Source organism: Chenopodium quinoa, unplaced genomic scaffold, assembly GCF_001683475.1.
Source record: "Chenopodium quinoa cultivar QQ74 unplaced genomic scaffold, ASM168347v1, whole genome shotgun sequence".
Taxonomy (NCBI): Eukaryota; Viridiplantae; Streptophyta; class Magnoliopsida; order Caryophyllales; family Amaranthaceae; genus Chenopodium; species Chenopodium quinoa.
In genome coordinates this window covers 2,735,391-2,752,766 of record NW_018743448.1, presented here as the reverse complement: position 1 = coordinate 2,752,766, position 17,376 = coordinate 2,735,391, and the positions used below count along the sequence as shown (strand labels likewise).

Sequence of the window (17,376 nt, the reverse complement as noted above, 5' to 3'; positions counted from 1 at the left end):
TTAAAAGTTTGTACATTGTTATATATAAGGAAAATTACAAAATTAAATTATCACTAGTTAAACTAAGAAAAATACAATTAAAAGTTAAAACTAAATAATTTTTTCCCCCAAACAATATTTTCAGCAATTCTTTGGACAACATTATCATTTATTTCTCTGCTTCTCCAATTTCTCAAGTATAGCAATTCTGGAACAATTTGGGAAGCATCTTCTTCAGCTTCAGTATCCACCTCTAGAGCACTATTTACACATATCCAATGGATCTAAATCCCCTGATAAACAAAATACAAACAAATCAAAATGGGATAATAGAAGAATCGAGCACTCAAATAAATAGACAAATAGAAGAAAGAAAGGAACTTGATGTTTGTTCCCCCCCCCCCCCCAACCCTGAAATTGAAACAGGAGGCTTGGCCCTACTCTTACTGCCATTGATGATAAGTATAAACCTGGGATTATGCACACACAAGAGAAGCATAATGCACACAATATTAGTTTCTCAGTCTTATTTCAATTAGTAAACACAGTTAGCAGCACAAACTAGACATAAAAAATAATACAGACAGAAGATGTGCACCTCTAATCTTTTTGTAATCAAAATCCACAATGAATTAAGCTATGTTTCATGCTTTATAATGTATGTGATATTAGTTCTTAAACAAATTGAAAGGCTTTGTTTCACCCAATGAGAATGTGAGGAACTCTAACTCATTAGATCCATCAGCCATTCGTTTGCTTAGTAAATAGCGTTCTAAAGGAGCATTTTCAATCTGTAAGAATTTCAGCACGATCTTGGCTACATATCTACAAGCACCTAGGATTGTTGAACTATAGAAAATGTCTCAATACGATTACGTCCACTGAAGTTCTGTAATAAGGCTAATAAGGTAGATTTTAAATGGATATTACTTCAAAGAAACCAAATTTAAGAAACTTTCCATACTTCATAATCAACAAGATGAAATAACAGTGAGACAACAGGCAGGCATAGTCTATCAATCAATATTTTCCGAGACAATTGATAAACCTGAGTTTCAAACTAGAAACAACCGAATCCTGCTAGTGAATGACAAATTTGACTAAGCAATGAAAAATTAAAATAAGGCACTACCCACTAAAGTCAAGCAGCTCTAACTTTGAAAAGTTGTAAGCAATAGCAGAAACAAAAGCATTAGTGATGACAGAGCCCAAAACTAATGAGAGCATTCTTAGTTCCTTGAATGAAAGGAAACATCAACCAATAACTCCAATCGATAACATCAACCCACACTCTAATTAACTACAAATAAAAAAATAAAAAGCACATATAAATTTCAAACTTACTAAATAACTCAAACAAAACATGATGGTGAGATAGTCCCTTAAGATTAATCCTAAGAAACAACCTTCACAAAAGACACTTCAAAAATAGTAATGGTGAAATATGAAAAGATTATTAAATAAAAAAAAAATCATGCATCATGGCTAGCCAATTACAACAATTGTATTATATCTGTGCACATATATTATTATAGCCAGATAATGTCACATCAACATCACAAAAACAAACCGTGTATGAAGTTAAATGTTAAATACAATATAAGCAAATAAACCAAAGCCCACTAGTATATTATATGGAGCATAACTACCAGATTTAAGAACAAACTAACATATGCCAGATTCAAAACTGACAAAGTTTCGGGTAAATTTTTATGGATACTCTTCATTGACTATTCTTATCAAGTTTAAGGTTTCAACGGAGCATCCCAGCTTAAGGATTGGATTTACAAATAGAATCACTCGACCTGTCGGCTACAGATTAGAATAACTCTGAACTTACTGTCATACTCCGTAGATCAACCAAAAAATACAGTAGAGTTTGGTTAGAAGGGAAAAATATGTCTGGGTTTATGAAAGCAGAAAATTCAGTGGAATAAGGAAAAATGAAATTAAAAGCCACATTTATAATTAAAATTGTAAACAAACCAGAACAATTACTGGAATTTTTGCTATTTAACATCTTACTTCTCTGATGAGTTGGGTCCTCTCTTCTTGCCGAATCTGACAACTGAAATCAAAAGTAGCATAATGAAAACCAGAACAAGAAAATCAAGCATACATTGAACTTTTAGAAAAATCTGTTTTGGCTACATCAAAGCATAAACTGAAATATGAAAAGTGAAATGGATTAGCAGAACTCCACAAGTAACAAACTTTTCTTTACTTCGTGTAGGTAAATATACACATATATTTACTTACAATTAATCCCACTAACAACAGAAATAGCAATTTCCTTTGTTCCTTCCTCATACACCTGCTTGGACGAGCAATCACCAGAATATACCCTGTCTACCAAACAAGACAAAGATAAACCAAAATTAATAATAAACATACAAGAATTTACATTTCATTTGAGCACAAGCACATACTTACAAACAAAAATTACCCTCCAAAATCATTAAAAATTTCACTCAATCACAACCTCACGGGTTCTTCACTTAACAACCATTATAATTACAATGCAGTCACTTGTCCAACAATATTGCAACTTATAATGTCAAAGTTCGAGAAATGCATGAGCAAAATATCATAATCGTATATTAGACATGTAATAATTTTTACTCAACTACAAATTATATCCATCACAAATTCACAATATCCTTGCAATCCTATACCTCACAAAGGACATAAACACGAGCATCATGCATCAACATAAGATCACGATGTTTCAATGATCTACTAGTTAAAATTTGCATTACCAAATGAATAAACCATGGGAAGTCCAGAGCGTTCTTGAAGACTATTTCTATACAAAATGGTACTATCATTAATACATTCCCAATCAGCAACACTAGTAACAACACAACTTATGCAAAAAACACCCTAAAATAGAAAATAATCAAAACATTTACAACAAAATTAACAACTCACTTTAGTAACCTTAGATTCTCCAAAAATCAACAAAGTCAGTTAATTGCTCACAAGAAAAGCATTGTCATCATTAAAATTTGGTGCATCAACAGCTCATAAAAGCAAATGAAGTACCTTTTTTACCTTATTCTCTGCAAAAATAACACCCAAAAAACAAAAGAAAAAAAGAGAGAGAGAGAGAGAGAGAAAAGGAAACTTTTCTTAATTGGGTTTAATTAAATTAACTGGTAAAAAAACAACAAAATTAAACAATTAAGATCTATGAGACAGAAAAACACGGGGGTTTAGAGGTTATAATCATGGGATTAGGTTGATAATCATAAATAAAAAACTAATCAAGCTTTGCTTGATCTTTCCTTTTAAGTTTCCAAAAAAGATAAAAGCCAATCTGTCAAGCTTCAAACAAAATGAACAGAAAATAGAAGTTCATATAGTTGATTCACCACCCTCCTTAGCAATGCATTGATTAGTTTAATCAGAGACAATTAAATGGCAGCACAAGATCTGATACTACAACTGTAGAGCAAAAAGATTACCAGATCTTATGAATTTACATAACAGAAAAAACAACAATACGTACAAGTATAGAGGTGTAGCAACAACTAATTTAAGAGCTAAAACCAATAACACAATATCAAACTATTTCCACATCTTCGCAAAATCAAATTCCAAGGGATCGGAATTGCAAAATCAGACTGAAATCTTCCTTGAACATTGACAAACACTTCATTAATTTTAGCTTAAAGAGAGAAGAGGGAAAGAAATACCGTGCATGTGGCAGTGAGGAGAGGAGCGGTAGTCTTAAATATCTTCTTAGCTATAATCTGAAATCCTAGAAATCGAAGCGCCATAATGGATACTGCGACCACCGTCACCACCACCATCACCTCCATAAACCCTAGAATACAATAGTCGATGATGATTACAAATCCTTTTTTACAAATCAATTACCTAAAATCAAAAATATGAAAATAAAACAAAAGCCAAGAGGCAAACCCTAGATTGTAAAATTGATAGTCAGTGATGATTTAAAAGAAAAAAAAAAAAAAAAAAAAAAAACAATTTACCCAAAGCTGATTCAATGGAGAACAAAAGGCTCAAAAGCCGTTTCAGGGAAGAGCTTAATGTACGACTTCAATGGAGAATTCAAAATACAACTTGAATGGATATATATTGCAATAGGCTATCTATTGCGACGCCATTGAATAGGGCGTTGCAATAGCCCATTTTTTGGCGTTGCATTTGATCGAAAACGTAGTAGTGATATATATATTATCTCTGTTCTTTTATGGGTGTGATTTTTCCTCTTAATTTTCCCTAAAAACCGTTCCTCGTCTGCCTCCATCCTCTATTTCCTCCATTGAAGCGCCTACCGAGCTTTCTCTCATCCATTAAACCAGTTTTTGAGGTGAGCTATATATTTTTGTACAATTATTGAATTTCAATTTAACAATCTTGGGTTTATTGTTAATCTAATCAATTGTCAGTATAGTCGGCTAATTTTAGCGTTCGGATTATCGAACTATAAATTTAATGTGATTTTGATAATAAAGTTATACAAGTATATATTTGGTTGCTAATTTTACTTTTTTTATACAACCCTTTATCGTAACTGTTAGTATAGAACTATAAAAATTGAAATTTTCTAATTTCAGAGTCTTTTTGTTAAAAGTCCTTTTATACTTCGTATTATTTTGGATGAAAAATTGAAAATGTGAAAATGGACTTGTTTTTTTCCCTGTCAAAATTAAATAATCATAAAACAATATATGGGATGTTCATGTAATATGTACTGGGTTCTTGAAGGATTATGCAATCGAAATTGAGTTCGGGATGTTTGAGTTCATGAGAGAGTATCCATTATTCCGGTTTAGCTGTCAAGGTACACCCAATACTTGATAGTATAATCTTGCACACAAATGAATACTTGTGATAATGAAATGTGTGTTTTGGTGAAGGCTATTTCTAATACCAATAGTTTATAAGAGAATTAGATTGAGTTTTAGAAGTTAGGTGTAATTATCTTAACATCCAATGACCAAAATTATGTAAATGAAGAGAGTAGCTTTAAGGTAATTACTTGTTTGTCTTGTTATTCTTGTGCTTGAAAACGGTTATAATAATGCTCTTGGAGCGCCTTTTCTTCGTTTGTTGATTGATGCTATATTGGTATATTTAAATGTTCAAGAGAGCTTAGGATCACACTAAAAATGTTATATGTATACAGAGTACCATTTTTGCTTTTATGATATATTTCAGTGTTAAGAGTATCAATTTGTAAGTGATAACTAACAACTGTGAAGGGTTCCTACATTTTTTTTTCTTCTAAAAATACGAGGAAAACCAAACATGAATGCCATGGAAGTTGAGACATCAAATTCAGTATCTGCTTCTCTTCCACCAAGGCCTAGAATTGGGGCTTTGAGGGCTCATGAGATGTCTGATGGTCAAGTACAATTAAGAAAGGTGGGTGTTCCTCCTCATCGTTACACGCCCTTGAAAAAAGCGTGGCTCGAAATCTACAACCCAATTTACGAGCAGATGAAAATTGACATAAGGATAAATCTTAAAGATCTTAAAGATCGCAAGGTTGAGCTCAAGACAAGGGCCGACACCCCTGATGTTAGTAACCTGCAGAAGTGCGCCGATTTTGTCCATGCCTTCACACTGGGCTTTGATGTTACGGATGCAATTGCCCTTTTGAGGGTAGATGAACTTTATGTTGATTCAATTGAGATCAAGGATGTTAAGACACTTAAAGGTAGTCACAAGTCCGTACTATTGGGAGGCTTTCTGGTAAAGGAGGTAAAACAAAGTTTGCCGTTGAAAATTCTACAAGGACACGCATTGTAATTGCAGACTCAAAGATTCACATATTGGGGAAGGTAGCGCGGAGTTCACTCTTAGGGTCACCTGCTGGAAAGGTTTATTCAAAACTCACAGCAGTTTCTGCACGACTGGCTGAGAGATGTTGAGCATCAAATTTTGCAAAGATAAGTTGCAGGTTTGTTTTAAAACCCGAGCTTTTCTCCTGCTTTCCTTTCCAAATCCCTTTGGAAGGGGATCGGAGACGAACTAGTACATATTGAGAATTGTATGATGATAATGCTCAAGGATTTTATCTGATTTCACAGAGGTTACAATGTCAATAATAAAAAGAATTTTTTTTTGCTAGAAACTGAATTACACCATAAGTTTCTTTCACAGTATCACTAATTATTTGTGAGCTGTAAATATTATCTTTTAATGCTTAATATCTTTGGTATTAACTGTAAAATTTGATCCTACTTCAATTTCTCCCTTTGATCAAGAGGTATGAAAAGAAATAAAATTCAAAAAGTTGAAAAAACAAAGATGATACTTTTTTTTTTTTAACAAAAACAAACAAAGATGTTACTTTGGACTACTTCAAGAGTACCAAGAGGCAATTAAAATCAAAGAAACGTAAGTTAAAGAAGTGAAATTAAATCAAATTAGATATATGATCAATAAACAAAGAATATATACATACATGAATTATGAAATACATGATTCAATGATTCAAGTTGTGGAGTTATATAGAGACTTGGCTATGAAGAGAGATGCTGCCCCTGCTCCTGCTAGATGGAGTCCTCCCAATATAGATGCTGATAAGCTTGAAAGCAACTTGATAGGCCATGGAGCTGTAATGCGAGATAATATAGGGGATATTATGGCCTCGGTGTGTGATACTGTCCAAGGTGCTTTTTCAAGCGATGGGATGGAAGCTATGGGAGCTCGTTTAGCACTGCTATTTGCTGTGGTCGTGGAAGCTGCTCTAAGGGACGTGACCTTGGAATCAGACAGTGCAAAGGTCGTCTCGTATTTGAAGCAAGGAAAGAAGGAGCACACCAAGTTTTGGTCAGATTATAGCTGATATCTTACATTTAGCTAATGGGTGTAATTTTATGTCTTTCTCCCTTGTTAGACGTAGTGGTAATGTGGTGGCTCACTACTTAGCGAAGTAAAGTACTGTAAGAGTTTTGCTGGTTTGCATGTTTGGTTGCAAATGGTTGGAAGAAGTGTCATCAAACATTCATGAATATGTAATGGTTGATTTTAGCCCCTTAGTTTAATCCTTTGTTGTAATGGAGGTAATCTTGATACTTTTTGTCAATTAATAAAAAAAAAAAAAAAAAAAAAAAAAAAAAAAAAAAAAAAAAAAAGCAAAACCTAAGTACTTCCTTCATCCCATAATACTTGACAAGTTCTCATTTTTGTCTGTCCCACAATACTTGACACGTTACTAAGTATGGAATGAGACCATTAATAAAACGGTTATTTCACCAAATGTCATTGAGTACTTAAAAAATTCACCAAATGCCATTGAGGTTTAGTACAATATCAACAAATGTCATTTCCGTTAGTTGACCCGACCACTTGCCACGTGTCATCTTCTGATTGGTCCGTTTTTTAAAAAAATAAAAAATTAAAAAAACCAAAAAAAATTAAAAAATTAAAAAAAAAAAAAAAAAAAAGAGGAGGAGAGAGAAAATGAGGAACAGTCGTCCTTCCTCCACAATCTCCCCCTCCGGTCAGCCTCCTTTCTTCCCCCTCCACGATTTCCGGCCCCCCTTCCTTCACAATCTCCGGCAGCCGTCGCCTCACTCCGACCACCTTCTCATTCCGGCGATCCTCGAACATTTTCCTGCTTGCGTCTCTCTCTCTCTCAGTTCCCCATTGTAGCGCTTCCCCCTCCACGATTTCTAGCCCCCCTTCCTCCACAATCTCCAGCAGCCGTCGCCTCACTCCGACCACCTTGTATCCCCCATTGAAGCAGCTTCTGAGGTAAGTTGTTGTTTCTTTTACCATTTCCCAAACCTCATTTCCTAAAACCCGACCGACCCCAAACCCAGATTTCTCATCCCGATTCGCCGCTTCTTCTGCTTCTGTCACTCCTCTGAAGTCGCCAAGGGATTTTGGTAACGGTGCGGAGGGTAGAAATTGGTTGGTGTTAATTTGGAATTGGAAATCGGTCTTTGGGTGGAGTGGCTAGAAATCGGAAAAGGAGAGGAAGTGTGATTTCGGGGATGGCTGGGGTTTTGGGCTCCTAATTTCAGGGGGTTTTAGGGAGGGGTTAAGGTGGTTTAGGGGAAGGGAGGGTTCGAGGTTGAGGTGGGTGTCGCTGGATCTGGCACACGTTTTCAGGGGTAGTACGGCGCTAGCGGGAGGTGGTCAAGGAGCAAGGTGGCGGAGGTGGGGGCAGGGTGGTTGGTTTTAATTTGGTGGTTTTTTTTTTTTATTATTATTATTTTTTAATTTTTTTTAAATATTTTTGGTTGTTTTTTTTTATAAACGGACAAATCAAAAGGTGACACGTGGCAAGTGGTGGGGTCAATTAACGGTCAACTAACGGACAAAGACGGTCGACTAACGGAAATGACATTTGGTGATACTAGTCGTTGGAGCACGCGCAATGCGCGAGCCCCCTCGACGGTATGATAATTTAATTGGTTGATTAATTCATTAATTTTAACTATATATGAAATATAATATGATGTTTTGTTTTAATGTAGTAAATGATTAACGCATAGTTAAATTTAAGTATGGACGATGTGCTACTCGTTTAGTTTAATTTGTGTTTATATACTCTATTGGATAATGTAAATTTCATTATATAATGATCTGTACATAGTACTTGCAGAAAACAAATGATAATATTTTCAGCATCCTTATTAGTTAAAGCAATTTAGACTTTGTTGAGTTTTAAATTATAGATACCCGGTCAATGTTTCTATATGTTTACAATGAATGAGAATCTTAGAGGTGTCAGTGGTTTAGTGTACTTCATGTTTAAAGATTTCACATGGATATAGTTCAGGTAGAGTTTGTGGTAGTTGTATGTATTTTTTTTTTTTTGTTTTTTTTTTTTTTTTTTTTTTTTTTTTTTTTAAGAGAATTTTTCTATATAAGATGAGTTTTATACTTGTTGCAAGAGATGGTGTAATGCATATGGTCTAGGGAATTTATGTGGTTTTTGTTGGATACGAATTTGTGTTAGTTAAATGAAAGTGATTGTATTGTTAATTTTAAATTTGAATAGTAATGTTACAAATTTAACTTTGACTTAAATTAATACTATAATTTTGAGCTTTCATCTTGGCTAGTCTATTGTCTTGGGTTCAAAATTAAATCATTTTAAGTTATTGTAGGTTTGAATGTGAATGTGAAATATTATGGTAATTTGCTTGCTTTTGTAATAGGTTGTTGTAGGTTTTTGTTAAGTGAACTAAACGAAGTTTGGATTGCTACATTTAGACAATTAGCATTTGAAGAATGGTAGCTATACTAAACTAAGTAACAAAAGTTACTTTTCCTTTTTTTTTTAATAAGTATATCGTATGGTTGGTTTATTGTTTTGTTAGGCTAGTGATAATGCTTTGATGAAGTGGATATTAAAAGTTGAGGAAGAGCATGAGACTTTTGCAGTATATGTCTTCCTTTGTTATGTACTTTTGAAGTCATTTAAATTATTTTATGTAGTATTTTTTAATTGTTTCTGTATCTTTTTCCAGGAAATTTAGGATTTTCTATGGCATAGATAGAGTGCCATGGGATATCACTATTGAGAAAACTTGTATATATGTGTTAGGTTAACATATTGAAATGAGAATAGAACTATATGAACAGCTTAGGATATGGGAAAATTACTAAATGTCAAAGTTGGACATTATTACATTTAGAATTGTTCTTTCAAGTACCTGAAAAGAATCTAGAATAGTTAGATATTTTAAGTACTTTGAAAAGTATTTTGGTATTTTATTTATGTCTAGGGCTGGGTGTAGTATCAATTCTGGTGTAATGCAGATTTTATAGAGTGATTTGTTAAGTATATATTGCTATCTCATCTGTGGAAATAGATAAGAATATTTCTATTTGTGGTAGATATGCCATAAGTTTAAAGTGTTTCGGTTTTGGGAGATGTACTTGTACAGTTAAAAGGCACAAGCTTTCATAATGTTAAAATGCATATAAAAATAGCAGTAGATTATTTTGATCTATATTGTTCAGGTTCAAAACTTTCTTTTGGAGGTGGTGCAAAGATGAGTACTAATGTTCCAAGTTGCATAATTCAATATAAGAATTACCATAGATCTTCTTTGGTATTGTTTTTAACTTGTGTATTTGTGTATGTGTGTTTGTCTTTATTTTTGTGTATTATGTGTGTAGAGAGACTAATTTTGATTTTGTGTATGTGTGTTTTCCTTGTGCATATAGCCTCTTCCTAATAATTGGAAGTCTTTTGTTTTTGCTTTTTCGGCTCCTGTTCGAGTTCAACGTGGTCCTGGAGGGCCAGCGTGGAATGTGGAATTGCTCGGTGCTAATATTAGTGAAACACATGGTCTATTCATGTATTCTGGTTGGGAGAACTTTGTGGCTGACAATCATGTTGAGCATGGTGATATTCTGAGTGTGCGTTATGTTGGTCAGGGAGTTTTCCATATTCAAGTGTTAACAGTTGTTGATGATGATGATGATGATGATGATATGATAACTAAGAAATCAATTGTTTCACATATGATCTAGTTGAAGTCAAGGTTTCTTGTTTCTAGGTATTCTCAGAATCATTGTATTAAAACATAAGTACTTGATGCTTTCTCTTTGTTTACTGTCTAACTGCTTTAATTTGAGTTTCAAGTGGTAATAATGGACTTCATATGATTTGGTTGAAGTCAAGGTTTCTTGTTTGTAGACATTATGAGAGTCATTGTAATAAAACATAAGTGCTTGATGCTTTCTCTTTGTTTACTGCCCAACTACTTTAATTTAATTTCTAAGTGATAATAATGGATTTGGTCATAAGTTAGTGAGTTTTGGTAAATAGAAAACTTAAAAAAGAAGTATATAAGTAAACTTCATATTGTATAGACAGATATCCTAATTTAAGGATATATTTACATTGATTTCAATTTAAGACTAAGGCAATGTATGCCTACAATACTTTGTACAATAGATAATATATAGGCTAAGCTAAGACTTTGTGCCCAAAACACATTTACTTCTCTAAAGTAGTGTGAGTTCTTAGCATTAACTACTTAGGAACTGCTATATGTATATTAGTAGTGTTTCTAGAGAACAGAAAGCAAATTTAATTTTCCCTTAAAAACCCCAAAATATCTAGTCCTTTCTGCAGGATCTAATACATAACTGACTGCAAAAGACATTTTATAATTCAGCTACAGAGGAATACTTTCATCAGCAAAAGTTGTTCTATATGTACATAGTTGGAATTGCAATCAGCTATGGCTGATTTAAAGTGTTGGTGGGGGAGTCTTTCTTCTCAAACTCTTCTAGGCTAGGAGTTTCCACAGACAAAGTTGGTTTGAGCTTCTTTTTGACATCTTGTTCCTCAGATGCTACAGCTATGCCAAGGCAGATGTTGAAGTCCTTTTCATAGAGCTACTGCGAGTGCGAGAGAGCTAAGCCCATGTAGGAAGTGGCCTTTTTGCAGCAGTTGGATCAGAAATTGTGAGCGGAGGCAAGGTTGCCTTTTCTTCAAAGAGTTATTATGGAAGCTTGTATTCTTGAAACTGAGCAAATTCAACTAAAACATCATCAGGCATATATTCAGGGATCTGGCTGTTATCAGTGGCTGATCCATATTCTAAGTTTATTGTTTTAGAATAATAAAAGAAGTTAAGTAAATCTAATTAAGAAAGTACTCAAAAGAACAAGCCATTATAAAAGGTTAAGGAAATAAATTTTCTAATAACATAATACTCACAGTCAATTTTTCTTATCTAATGTTGCTCAAGTACTATAGAAAGAAAAAAAGAATCTCAATCAATGACTAAATAGATAATCTAAAATAGTGAAAGAGGATTGTTTTATTGCAGACTTCATATCGTACATGTAAAAGTTTTTTGGGTATTTTTTTTTTTTGTTTCTGCTTGTTTGGACAATGGAATTGGAATCTTGTGTTGTTAGATTAGAATTTCTTACAAATTCTGATGGAATGCAATTTTTGAGTTCATTGCTTGTGTAAATCTTATGCCTTGTCTTATAAAAGTATATGTGTTACTTATCCTATGTAAAGTTGTGTTAATAATAGGAAGTTACAATAAAATCTGCTAGTATAATGTTGTCTACAAGTGTTTGAAGCGTATAAGTAATAATGACAAACTAATGAAAAAGCAAGTAAGTACTATAATAAACTTATTTTATATATCATTGTAGGCTGAAATAACGATTCAGTACAGGAGTTCAGATTTCATACTAAGGCAATATATGCTATTACTGCTATGTACATTAGATAGTTGCTACATTAGACTATGTTCTTACTTTGTGCCCAAAATACTAATTTAGCTGCATTTAAGCTTAGCATTACATACTACCATGCATATCAGCATTGCTATATACAATATTGGTGTTTATATGGAACAATTTTTATGGCCTATGTTCCTTTTATACACCCAAAAGATTTATGCCTTTTAATAAGTAAGGCAATATTTAGATTAGAAACTGCTGGATCATACTTACTACTGAGATCAGGTTATTAGGGTAAGCAAAGGATACTGCCTATGTACAATGTAGGCTTCCTTGGAGTTCATTCTTTGTGAAGAGTGCTAGTAGGTGAAACTTCTTCTCCAGTGGATTCTGTCTTATCAGCTTGAATAGGAACAACTAGCTTTGCCTTCTTTCTACGATCATGTTCCATAGGTGCAGAAGTTAGTTCTGAAGTAGTGTCAATGAGTGCTTTGTACTGTCTTTGCCGATGCTTCGTTTACGAGAATGTTGTACCCATGTTGGCAACATTCTCATTGAACCAGTTGGTTCAAAGGTTTCTGGTTCCTTGATTTGAAGGGGCTTGAACATCAGTTGTTGTGGTTCTGGGCTGTTAGCAGTCTTGGTGTACTGTTCAATTTGAACAAGCTCAGCAAATGCGGCATCATCAATTGCATCAGGATCTTGGCTGAAACCAAGAGTTGTTTCATAATCAGTTAGCAAAGGTTGCTTACCATGAGCTTTCACTTCCAGATTAAGTTCATGTTGAACTTTTTCTAGATTTTCAATTGTGGCTGCTTCTTCATTTGTGGAATGAACAACAGATATTGTATGTGCAGTTGTAGGTTGTGCAGCTTCATCTTCAACTTCAATTGCTTTCAAAATCCATATGAGCACATTGTTTGATGACAGTTCATTTGTTGGGCCCACTTTAACAAAGAAAGGTTTTGTTGAAATGAGTGCTGCTATTTCTCTAAAAGAAATTAACCTGTATGTAATGGATTATAAAGGTATTTAAGTGCCAAAAGATTTGCAGTTAATTTATTTATAATCTAAAATGAAAGTTAATGTAGCTAATTGAAAATAAGTTATGGTAAAGGCAAATCAATTTGCAAAAGTAATTTTAAAATTTAGTTAATTGATGAATTCTTACAGTGTTCTTAATGCTGCATATTTCAATTGCTGGCTTTCTGAAGAGTCTTTCTGTGTCATTGTTGAAAGAAGTGAATGTCATTGTACCAGTTTCATCTTTTGCTTCAAACTTGAAAGTTACTCTGATTATGGTAGATAAAATTAGTGAATAAGCAAGTTAAAGACTACAACTAAAATGGATTAGAGGTTAGGCTTATTACCTATAAGTAGAGTAACTATCTCCTTTTATGCAAGAAGGACAAGGAAAAGGAGTTCCTATACGAAGATTAGTTCGTTTACCGCAATTGACACAACCAACATATGCATAAACTTTGCTCAGGTTAGGTTCTGGAATAGTCACTTTGATCCAGAATGTTTCATCTTGCTCAACATTTCTAGGCTGTAAATGTGTTTAAGTATCAACCTTGGTTAGTAAGGTACAGTGATATTTGTAGCATGATATAAATGATAGATCAGTAGCAGTAGCTGATTATATATTTTGAAGGATAGCAACCTTTTTGTTCCTCAAATCTGCTATACTGATGATTGTTTTCTTAGCACTTAGATATTTGATATTCAAGACACTTGCTTGCCTATCCTGCAATACTTGTGGGTATAACTTGATCCTACATTAAAAATAAAGGATGACTAAGTATCCAGTGTGCATACAACTACTATTTAACAATGCAATGTGTAAAGTGTAAAAGAACTACCACTCGCGAAGCATATCTACTCTTGTTCCTTCTGGTTCGTGGATAATTCGAGTAGACATAGTAGTTGTCAAAGTAAATCCTGCACAATAGATTTGTATCCATAAATAAGCATATTATATGTTATATACTTTGATTTGTAATCTAAAGTTTTGATGATCAACCTCTTGCAGTCAAAGCTTTTAGAGCAGTGAATCCAACAATATTGAATGTTGCAGCCCAATTATTTAGTTCGTTGCAGGCATTGATGGTAAGATCATTCCACGTAGAAACTGTCACAGAATGATCTTGGCTGGTGCAAGGAGGAAAAAAAAAAGGTTAATGATATGTTGTATTTATTTATAAAGAATCAATACAGTTGCAATGAAATAAATGAATAGGTGAACCTTGAGTCAGTGATGACTATTTCACAAACAGGACTTTCACGGCCCCACGAATTGGGTATCATTCGCGCTTGTTCTTCAACAAAAAGGACTGTTGCAGCTACATCTAAATTACGGAAAAAGAAATTATATTGGAAAATTGTAAAAGCAATAATATATTGGAAATGAAATTATGTACTGATGTTGTTTAAGATATTACCATATCTAGCATCAGGTTCGGGTGCCCTTGGAATACTTGCTAGGGGCTGATATTTAGGCAATATAGGATCAATTTCAGCATCCAAGCGCTGCACAACAGTCTGATGTCCAATTGTCATTTGATATGGAAGTTCTTCCAAATTGATCTTGTATTGATCATCAACAGGAGAAATAGGTGCTTTAGAGATTTCATATTTTGCAGTTGTATGGAAAACATCGTGGTAAGCTTGTACTTGTTCTCCAAATAAAGCACAGCGCATCTTATTTTTCTGTTAAATATGTAAATCAAATATCATTAAAATCATTATCAATAAGTATTTTTCATCAAATATTAAAACTTGGTCTGTGTTTTTTTATTTATTGCTTCTTATTAATTCTAATTGTTGAGTTCATAATATTGTGAAATGAGGTGCGGATGATGTGGTTAATTCTTTTTTCCCCCTTTTTTTTTCCTTTTCCGTTTTTTGTCTTTCGTTTTGTAGATATAATTTAGAGTACAACCTTAGTAACACATGCTATGTACATGGAATTTGTATGAATATGTAAGTTTTTTTGTGAAAAATATAACCATAGAAATCATGCTACATATAACGATGCATCAAATCAAATATGTTTAAAATTTCTAGACTTATTGCATAATAGCCAGTAATCTTAAGGATATATATCAAATAACTTGAGGTTATCAAGATTTCAATGGAATACAAAATACAATAAACATATAAACTTGGTTATAGTTATGAGAAATTGATACCTTCTCATCTTCAAGGATCAATGTTTGATGTAGTGTCCCTGATTTTTTGGAAAAGGTTGTGCTCTACCTTTTTCAGCTACTGTAACCTTTACTCTATAATCTTTGCTCTGAGGAGTTAGTTCATCTAAGTATACTGGTTCCAACTTCATAGTGCACAAGTTTATGGTCAACTTAGTTGGATATGTTTTTGCAGAACTACAAATAAACAATAGGTTAGATTATGAATTACTGAAGCAGCTAAGAATCTGAACATGCCTGATGATTTAGAAAGGGGATAATATATTTGCATGTTACTGAGGTCCAATGGTGTAAGGGTGAAGGTTTTTGAAAGGAAAAGTAAAGCTAAAAGTACAGGAAATGATAAATTATCCCAGGAAGTGATAGATTATTCACAAAAGTGCTAAAAGATATATATATATATATATATATATATATATATATATATATATATATATATATATATATATATATATATATATATATATTTATATATATATATATCCAAAACTTTCAAGGAGATAGTATTATATTTTTGTCATTAATTGCATTATAATTGTTTACTTCACATGGATAATGCAAGTAGAGAAAGAATCATGTAACGCAAAGGTGCTTAAAATAGTGTAGACACTGAAGAAATATGTAGTGCATGTAGGAAACAGAATTTGAACTACTAACAAACTAAACTTTTAAAGAATATGGAAAACACATGATTCATGCAACTATGCAGATATGGTTGTAAGAGAATGAAAACAGAAAGCAAGGAATTTAATAGCATGGGGATCTTAGCATGGAAAGTTGTATAGCAGACATGTATAAAGAATAATTTGACATAAATGTGGATAATAAATAATTAACAGTGAAGCATATTCATGTCAAGTAGTTCAATTCAACGTGTAAAGTATCTATAAATGAAAAAGAAATTAATGGTAGACGATAGGAAGAAGACATACCTTTATTAAAGAAGAGTTATCAGTAGTAGAAGTGGTACTTTGAAAGCAATAAGTACTAAAGTATTTATAGGCAAAAAGAGGCTATTAAAGTCGGTGCTCTGTAGCAACAATTACTGTTGACTGTAGCAGCCATACTTAGTATGTCTAGTAATAGTAGTCTAGTACATGAGATGTAATTGCTTTACTTGTTTGATTGGTATTCTGTTTTTCTGCCAACACACGCTATTCCTTCTGCAATGTCTGACGATCTTAAAACACAAAACTGGAGGCTGAAGCTCACTTTCTATACATAGATGTTTTACTGTTGTATACTCTTATACCTGTTACCGGTTTACCCACCCTTCTTCAGAGTCATCATTCATCACAAACATGTCTTCCATTGTTAGTATTGAATGATGTGCAGCAAAATTATACAAGGGGTACTTGTAGTTACAAATGCTTTGTACTTGACAGAGAGTAGGTAATCTTCTAAAATTTGTTTATTTTTTGTGGATATAAAATAGATAAAGTACAAGATATAAATTAAAGTAAGAAAATTATCTAGCAAAAGTACTTATACTGTATACAAATTTTACAAATGTTATATCTATAGTTAATTTGACCATTCTTTATGTTGCTTGTAAAATAAGATATCTACAATTGTACTTGTATAATTCAATTTTTTTTTATTTTTTTTTAATCTTCTAACATAAAATTTAGCCATTCAATCTCAAAAAAACAATATAGCCTAGGCCATTGGATATAGCATTTTCTCATTGTGAGTTGCATGTAAATTGGGCCTAAGTCATACTGAAATTGTAGCCATTAGCTGAAAAATAAATAAAATAAGAAGGAACTCATTAAATACATTTTTTATATAAACATATTTGTATAAGCTACATGTACTTATCTGATTGAAACTGAAAATTTAAACTTCTAATCTGCACTAATACAAGCATTTGTTCCTATTTTACCTATACAATATTAATAATAGCTATGTAATCAAATACTCTTAGTCTGTAGAATACTTTTAAAAAGTACATTAGGTTCTTACCATAACAAGCTCCATACATTACAAGTTCAGACTATTTTTATTTACCTTATTGATAGCATTCTAACCT

The 17,376-nt window shown here is 32.9% G+C and overlaps 1 pseudogene; it reads left to right on the top strand.

Moving 5' to 3' along the window:
• Positions 1-5,149: 5,149 nt before the first annotated feature.
• Positions 5,150-6,093, top strand: LOC110739198 (annotated as a pseudogene).
• Positions 6,094-17,376: the final 11,283 nt, after the last annotated feature.